Raw genomic sequence first — 8,991 nt, forward strand, 5'->3', positions numbered from 1 at the left:
AGGACCTTACCGTCAAAGGAACCACCCGACGACGCCTTACAATGCATGCTGTGTAAAGGTCCCCACAAAGTATCTTACTGTCCTCATCGGGCCTCTCTCACTGCACTTCAAGTGTCTATTCAAGAGAGCAATGACGCAAGGGTTGAGACTATGCTTGACAAGAAGGAAGATCAAGACAATCCCCGAATGGGCGCGCTTAAATTCTTGTCAGCCCTCCAACGGAAGGTCGAACCGAAGGGGATAGTAGAGAAAGAGCTCATGTTCGTAGATGCGACAATAAATTCCCGACCGAGCAGGAGCACTCTGATAGATTCAGGAGCGACTCACAACTTCATCGTCGATCAAGAAGCCCGAAGATTGGGACTTACTATAGTAAAGGACCCGGGGAAAATGAAAGCTGTCAACTCTGAGGCCTTGCCTATTGTGGGAGTTTCCAAAAGAGTCCCTTTTAAAATAGGGGATTGGACAGGAGAGCTAGATCTTGTCGTAGCTTGCATGGACGACTTTGACGTGGTACTTGGGATGAAGTTCCTCCTAGAACACAAAGTTATCCCAATGCCACTGGCAAAATGCTTAGTGATCATCGACCGCAACCCCACAGTAATACCTACAAGCATCAAGCAACCAGGTAATCTTCGAATGATCTTGGCCATACAATTGAAAAGGGGACTCGTACGAGAGGAACCTACATTTATGACCATACCATTGATGGAAGTAGCGACCACCAAAGAAACTGTCCCAAATGAAATCAAGGAGGTACTAAACAGCTATGCTGACATAATACCAGAGAGCTTACCCCAAACATTACCACCTCATCGAGGCATTGATCACGAAATCGAACTCATCCCCGGGGTTAAACCGCCAGCGAAGAACGCATACCGGATGGCTCCGCTCGAGCTAGCCAAATTAAGAAAACAACTGGATGAGTTGCTGAAGGCGGGATTCATCCGCCCGACAAAGGCACCCTACAGAGCCCCCGTACTGTTCTAGAAGAAGAAGGATGGGACGTTGCGTCTGTGCATAGAGTATAGAGCCTTAAACAAGGTGACTGTACGCAACAAATATCCACTGCAGTTAATATCCGACTTGTTCGACCAACTTCACGGGGCCAAGTACTTAACGAAGTTGGACTTACGATCAGGGTATTACCAAGTACGTATTGCCGAAGGGGACGAGCCCAAGACGACGTGTGTAACAAGATATGGGGCCTTCGAATTCCTAGTAATACCCTTTGGCTTGACAAACGCCCCAGCTACTTTTTGCACGTTGATGAACCAAGTTTTCTATGATATTTGGATTAGTTTGTCATAGTATACCTCGACGACATAGTGGTTTGCAGCACAACCCTAGAGGAAAACAAAGTGCACTTGAAGCTGGTGTTCGACAAGCTACAACAGAACCAATTGTATGTCAAGAAAGAGAAATGTGCATTCGCACAAATATGCATCAACTTCCTTGGACATGTTGTCAAATGTGGACAGATTAGTATGGATAGCGATAAGATAAAAGCTATCCAAGAATGAAAGGTTCCTACTTCCGTATCTGATGTGCGGTCCTTCTTAGGATTAGACTATAGGCGGTTCGTCGAAGGGTTTTCACGACGAGCCGCCCCATTGACAGAGCTGTTGAAGAAAGACCACCCTTGGTCGTGGTCAAATGATTGTCAAATGGCCTTTGAAGATCTGAAAACAACCATGACGAGGGGTCCTGTCCTCGGATTGGTAGATGTTACAAAGCCATTTGAAATAGAAACAGATGCTTCCGACTTTGCCTTAGGTGGGGTCCTTATTCAGGAAGGCCACCCCATCGCTTACGAAAGTCGAAAGCTCAATGACGCCGAACGCAGATACACTGTCTCTGAGAAAGAATCTCTTGGGATCACAGTTCGTAGTCGAAAGCTCAATGACGCCGAACGTAGTCCATTGCCTTCGAGTCTGGAGACAGTATCTCTTGAGATCATAGTTCGTAGTGAAGACGGATAACAGCGCCATTTTCCACTTCTTTGATCAACCAAAATTGACGGTAAAACAAGCCCGGTGGCAGGAGTCGTTTGCCGAATTCGACTTCAAGTTCGAACACAAAGCAGGAAAGAGTAATCAAGTAGCCGACGCACTGAGTCGGAAGGGCGAACATGGGGCCCTGTGCATGTTAACCCATATTCACTCAAGTAAGATCGATGGATCGATGCGCGACATCATCAAGGAACATTTACATAAAGACCCATCGACCAAAGCCATTGTCGAACTAGCTAAAGCTGGGAAAACACGACAGTTTTGAGTTGAGGGATACCTTCTGATGACAAAAGGAAATAGATTGTATGTCCCAAGAATGGGAGAACTGAGGAAGAAGCTCATTCAGGAATGTTATGATACCTTATGGGCCGGACACCTTGGGTGACAAAGAACATACGCCCTAATAAAAAAAGGGTACTTCTGGCCAAACATGCGTGACGACATCATGCAATACACCAAGACGTGCCTCATCTATCAACAGTACAAAGTCGAGAAAGCCAAAGTCTCAAGACTTTTGGAACCTCTACCTGTGCCGACAAGACCCTGGGAAAGTGTATCTCTGGACTTCATAACACACCTCCCAAAAGTTGGGGAATATGACGCTATCTTGGTTATCGTAGACCGATTCTCAAAATATGCGACGTTCATCCCCACTCCTAAATTATACTCGGCCAAACTCACAGCTCAACTATTTTTCAAACACATTGTAAAGTTATGGGGCATTCCGTCGAGCATCATCAGTGATAGGGATGACAGATTCATTGGGACATTCTGGACCTAGTTATTCGCCTTCTTGGGAACAACCTTAAACATATCCTCGAGTTACCACCTTCAAACCGATGGACAGACAGAACGGTTCAATTGCTTGCTCGAAGAATACTTACGTCACTTCGTCGACGCTCGCCAGAAGAACTAGATACAACTATTAGATGACGCCCAATTTTGCTTCAATTGTCAAACCAGCTCGTCTACGGGAAAGAGTCCCTTTGAAATTGTAAGTGGACGACAACCGGCCTTACCCCATATTATTGATCATCCTTATGCAAGGAAAAACCCTCAAGCTCACAACTTCACAAGAGAATGGAAGCAGACAACAGTTATAGCCCGGACATATTTAGAGAAGGCTTCCAAGCATATGAAAAAGTGGGCAGACAAAAAGCGTCGCCCCCTTCAATTCCGAGCAGGAGATCAAGCCCTCATCAAGCTGAAACCAGAACAGATCAGATTTCGCAGCCGAAAGAACCAGAGACTAGTTCGAAAATATGAAGGCTCGGTTGAAGTCCTTAAAAAGATCGGGACTACCTCCTACCGAGTTGCACTACCCGCATAGATGAAAATCCACCCAGTAATTCATATGAGCAACTTGAAGCCATGCCACCCTGACCCAGACGACGACCAACGAAATGCAATCATAAGACTGAGCATCAATCTGAGGCAAAAAGAAACAAAAGAAGTAGAGGAGATTCTCACCGACAGAGTTAGGAAGATAGGAAAACCTATACGGACGATTCGTGAATTCCTTGTCAAATGAAAGAATCTCCCTACAGAGGAAACCAGCTGGGAACGCGCCGAAGATCTGAACTCCGCCGCCACCCACATTGCAAGGTTTGAAAGTAGTCGGTTGACAGGGACGTCAACCAATTAAGTAGGGGAGGATGTCACGGTCATGCTCGTCTAGGGCGTGTTGCCCATGGCCGCATGCCTATGGCAAGCCAAACCCTTGTCATGTCTTTTCATTCTAGTGTTTTTACTTTTGTAGTTCTAGGGCATATGAAGCCTCAAAAATATAATGTCTAGGCCTGCCAGACATGAAATGCCTCATAATGTACTATAGGGGGATATGACTAGTTGTAACTTCTCCCTACCCAAGGTTATATATGCTAACCCGTTGTTATCTCTCTTTTGCTTGCTTATATAACGTCTCTTTAAAAAATCTCTCTTTCTAAAATCTCTCTCTACCCTCATTTTTTATAACCTTCTTTTAAAACCGAGGCTAGAGGCTCGATCATACGTCGCTTGGCCGTAGGCAACGCAAGAACAAATTGACTTTAGCTCACTTGTCGTTGGAAAGTGAGTGCCGCACAATCGCTAGTCCGCTGCCTTTAAAAGTGCGATTGTGTCGCATAGCATACATTCATGTTCACACGACTATGTACTTAAGCACGATAATCTAGCATACAATTTAATGACACGTGCAAATCCACGGGCACGTGCCAACATACAAAAAATATATCTTTATAATTATATTTTTATTAACAATCTTATTTTTCATGGTTACTGTTGTATAAGAAAGTAGATACAACTATTTCAAGTTATTCTATGCTTTACTACTCTCTGTATTTACCTTTCCCTCCATATTTAGTTTGTGGTTTTTAATTCCCAAATCTTCTCTTTTTCTTTTTTATCTATTGCCTTTTAATTATATTATGTTAGGATGTATTCCAAATTTCTAGTTGATCTTTGTTTCCAAATCTTTCCTTCTCCCTTCCCAGTGTTTCCTATTTCCTTATCTCTGTGTTAAGTTTTCTTGGCCATTCTATCTTTAATCTATTCATTTGGCTATTGATAAAAGTTTAATCTAATATTACTAATTTGACGTGATTTACTAGAATCGTATAAATGATTGACATTTAGTTTCTAACTCACCATGGTAATAATTTAATGAAGATCTAACTATGGTTATAATTAGTTGTGATTTCTAAAAAAAATAGGATAAAAGAAAATGAAGATTTAATATATACTTGATGAGATCTATCTTCAAGTAAATCTCCCTTAGGGTAAAGGTCATTCTCTTTATTTTTTTCTTCAAGTAAATCTGAGAATGATTGTTTTTCTGTTTCTTTTTGCAGTAACTGTTACTTTCTCCATAAGATGGACTGAGGGGAGATAATTGTGCATAAGATGGACTGAGGGGAGATAATTGTGCCAAGGGATGTGAGGTTAGTGGAGAGAAGAGGGAAATGTTGTTTTTTTTTTTTTTTTTTTTTTTTTTTTTTTTTTTTTTTTTTTTTTTTTTTTTTTTTTTNTTTATTTTTTTCTTCAAGTAAATCTGAGAATGATTGTTTTTCTGTTTCTTTTTGCAGTAACTGTTACTTTCTCCATAAGATGGACTGAGGGGAGATAATTGTGCATAAGATGGACTGAGGGGAGATAATTGTGCCAAGGGATGTGAGGTTAGTGGAGAGAAGAGGGAAATGTTGTTTTTTTTTTTTTTTTTTTTTTTTTTTTTTTGTTTTTTTGTTTATTTATTTATTATTATTATTTTAACTACTTTTTATAATTATTTTTATTTATTTATTTCTTTGTTTATTTTTGGGCTATTACAGAAAATCTCATCCAGAGTTGTATTATACGGTCCATCATTATTTTTAACAAAAATGGAGACAAAGATGGAATGTTGTAAGCTAGCATAGTTCTGTTTAGGCCTTCATTTTTCCATTTCATGATCAAATCACCTAAAATTATATTTAATATAATTTCTCCTATGAAAATCATTGGTGGAAAGCAACTATGTATAAAACTCTGTCCATATTATCAACCATGGGCAAGTTGCAAAAACATTTGATCAAATCAACAACTTGTTCATTCTTTAAAATAGTTTTGACTTTCTCAAAAAGTCTAGATCTGGGGAAGGTGATAGCAGAATTCGAGGAATTCAGTCGAAGAAATGCTTCCACACCCCTTCACTCTTAGATTGTTGAGTGGTATTGAGATTGGAATCCAATCCTTTCTCTTTATATGCAGAGAAAGAAGATTTGTAAAAATGGGAAGATCTACCCAATTCATCAATTAAGATAGCACCGTCAGCACCAATAACCACATGGTTCTCTTGATGGTGTTAATATACCACATGCGAAAGCAATTTGGATCTTAGGCACTCCAAGTACATCAATTATAGTGAATTAGCTAGCATGTTCAAAAGCATTAAAACTCAATGAGTTTGAATACTAACTTTTTGTCGCTCATGTTTCTTTTTCCTCAAGAACCGATTTTGAACCACCACTAGTGTCCTCTCCACTATTCTCCGGCCTTAGAACGAGATTGTAGAATCCGGTGAGTGACTAAACTTGGGAGGGATTTATAAATATGAAGAGAGAGTTTGTGAGAGATTTTTCTCAATGTTCTTTCCAAAAGTCAATCTTTCATGTACCATGATCACTCTATTTATAGAGTCATGTTTGCATGTTCATGCAAATTTGAGATCACCAAATTTTGACACTCAAAATTTCACTCAAATGTTTGGGATTATGTGGCAAGTATGCATGCTTGAGTTAACCAAATTTTGACACTCAAAATTCCACTCAAATTTGTGGGATTTATTTGACAAACATGCAAATTTGGTTAAACCAAATTTTGAAGTCAACATTTTGACTTTCTTCATTTTGATTCAATAATCAATTTAAATTATTAATTTCAAATTAAAGTAATATTAAATGATTAAACTATTTAATTAACATTTAATATTAATTCAAATGCCAATCCCAATTAATTCCGACACATATTTGATTAAGATATTTAAATCTTATTTGAATATCTCAGATTCTCTCTTTTTGTTTAATTCATAAATAAAACAAAAATGCGGTTAAATATATCGTATATATGTAGCACATTCTCCCTAATTTGAATTCGAACACTTCAAACTCATTCGTCACACTATTCTATGGTTTAGTTCGTTATGAGCTGACAGAGGGACCTAATGAACCTATTGATCATGGGCTCCAACGATCCAAGATTAACCGGTTAAATTAATTAACCTTGTTAACCAACATTCGTTAACTATTAGGACACTCTACTATAGCCTAGTAGTTGCACTCCTTTCACTATAGATATATTTCTGTCCATTTGATATAACCATAATTAGTAAGTCGATCCTTCATAGGTTGTTTGTAACTAGAGCTGGGTCAATTTACCATTTTACCTCTGAAGTTACTTCTTGTTCCTTAAGTTCCACTGATCCTCTAATGAACAATTGGTTTGTAGTCCAACAAGTAAACCGAATCCCTCTCAGGCCAATGAGAGGGTGGGGCCCCTTGTTCAAGACCTGGAGTTAGTACTTAAGGGAACTACCTCTCTTCTATTCCTAAAAGTGGGTAGGAGGTGAATTCCATCTTGCACCCCACGTCCCAGCTATTCACCCAGTCCTACCCCTGAAATGGGAGGCCTATTGAGTCAGCGAACTCGAGCCACTCTCACCCATGCAAATCTAAGGATAATTCCGAATAAACAGGAGTTTATGGTTAACTCAGGATTAAGATCGAGTTATCTAGGTCATTAAATAAAAAGAAAATCAATCTCAACAGTAAACGACATTAAAAAGTGAGAGTGATTTTCTTCATGGTCCGATCTTATGCAATACTCATTGCATAGGACGCCCCCACTCACATGTCTCCGCATGTACAATTTAACGATCACATTGTTTATGTGAGATACAAAAGTGGGCCGCATACATAGTGTTCCTAGGATAAGATACTCAGCCTTATCCATGTACTGTAGATCATTTTGACTATATACTTGAACTTGATCAACTCTTATGTCTCTACATATAGTTCAAGTAATCATTCTATAACCAGAGTGTTTTTAGTTTATTGGATTTAGATTAATAATCCTAAAGTTCACTTTATTCAATAACAATATTTACCGAATAAATAACAATAATAACTTTATTGAAAATAAAATATGTTTTTGTGAGAACATAAAACCCAACACCTCTGTGTTAGAGGGTTCGACACAAAAGGTAGGTGTCGAATTCAACCCAGGGGAATCTCCATATTCTATAACTAAGCGTAGTGGTAAAAAGTTGTATCTACCTGATATAAGTGAATTTTTTAATCCAAGAATCTCAACTTCCAAGAGATCATAGTGATCGTCATAATTTTGCTTAAAGATAGAGTTAACATCATTTTGTTTAAATATCAAACTATAAAGAGAATATTTTTTATCATCATCCATTGTTTTATTAATAGAGTAACATCTATTTTTTTGAAGTAAGAAAAATGTATCTATCATTAGTGGATTCATCCTTAGTTCATTCTTCATTTGTTTCTTCAATAATCCAATATAAACACCGTGTGGCGAAATAGACTTAGTAAGCGCAAGAACTAGGATTATTGTGCCTATCATGATCTAATATATTTTTTGATTAAACACTGGCTTTGGATTTATTTGGAGAGGATCAAAGGTGTTAAGGGGTAAGATCTCCCTAACAGTTTTATTGAGTGGCTCCCTGCATGGGCAAGGGCTACTAATAGTAGGATGGGTGGCACACACTTTAGACTGATATGTATCAGAGATCACTTGATTTAAGAATTTGAAGTCTGGGCTTGTCCAAGAAAATGGATGCTCATTAAGTGGCACAGGGTATGATAGACCCATAGGGTAAACCAAAAGATGATAGAAAGAACGAGAATGAAGCGTAGGTCTCTGATATACATGCATAGAGTTTAATGCATCAGAGAGTTTAAAGCTCTGTATTCTCTCCTTTTTTCGGAATACATCAATTAGCCCAATCTTCTAATTCAATCTACCTGATAGGAAAGTAATTACCATCGATTTTGACCGGAAAGCTATTCTTAGCAGTCAAAGGTTGCCAAGGTGCAATAGTATATTCAACCCTTGTTTCATCATTGAAATTGTATACAAAAGAATTGTTCCTCATGGCATTTGCGTGAATCACAAAAATTTGTAGCTTTTTCTTATAGTCTGGATAATGCAATAAATCTTTTATTTTCATGAGACTTGTCCCATTTTCACTCAATTTATGCCAGAGTGGATGACTCGAATAGCTCGTAGCATGATGTTGTATCTCTGATATCAATTTCCAAAACAATGTATTCATAATATAATCCAAAATGCAAATAGAATCGAATTTGATTTTAAATTTTCTTCTTTCTCGAAAATCACTAAGTTACAAAGTTACTCATCTCCCCCCCTAAGTTTGCTCAATCTAAAAGCTTCTTTTCTCTTGCTCTTCTAAATCCAA

This window comes from Cucurbita maxima, unplaced genomic scaffold (genome assembly GCF_002738345.1).
Source record: "Cucurbita maxima cultivar Rimu unplaced genomic scaffold, Cmax_1.0 Cma_Scf00030, whole genome shotgun sequence".
Lineage (NCBI taxonomy): Eukaryota > Viridiplantae > Streptophyta > Magnoliopsida > Cucurbitales > Cucurbitaceae > Cucurbita > Cucurbita maxima.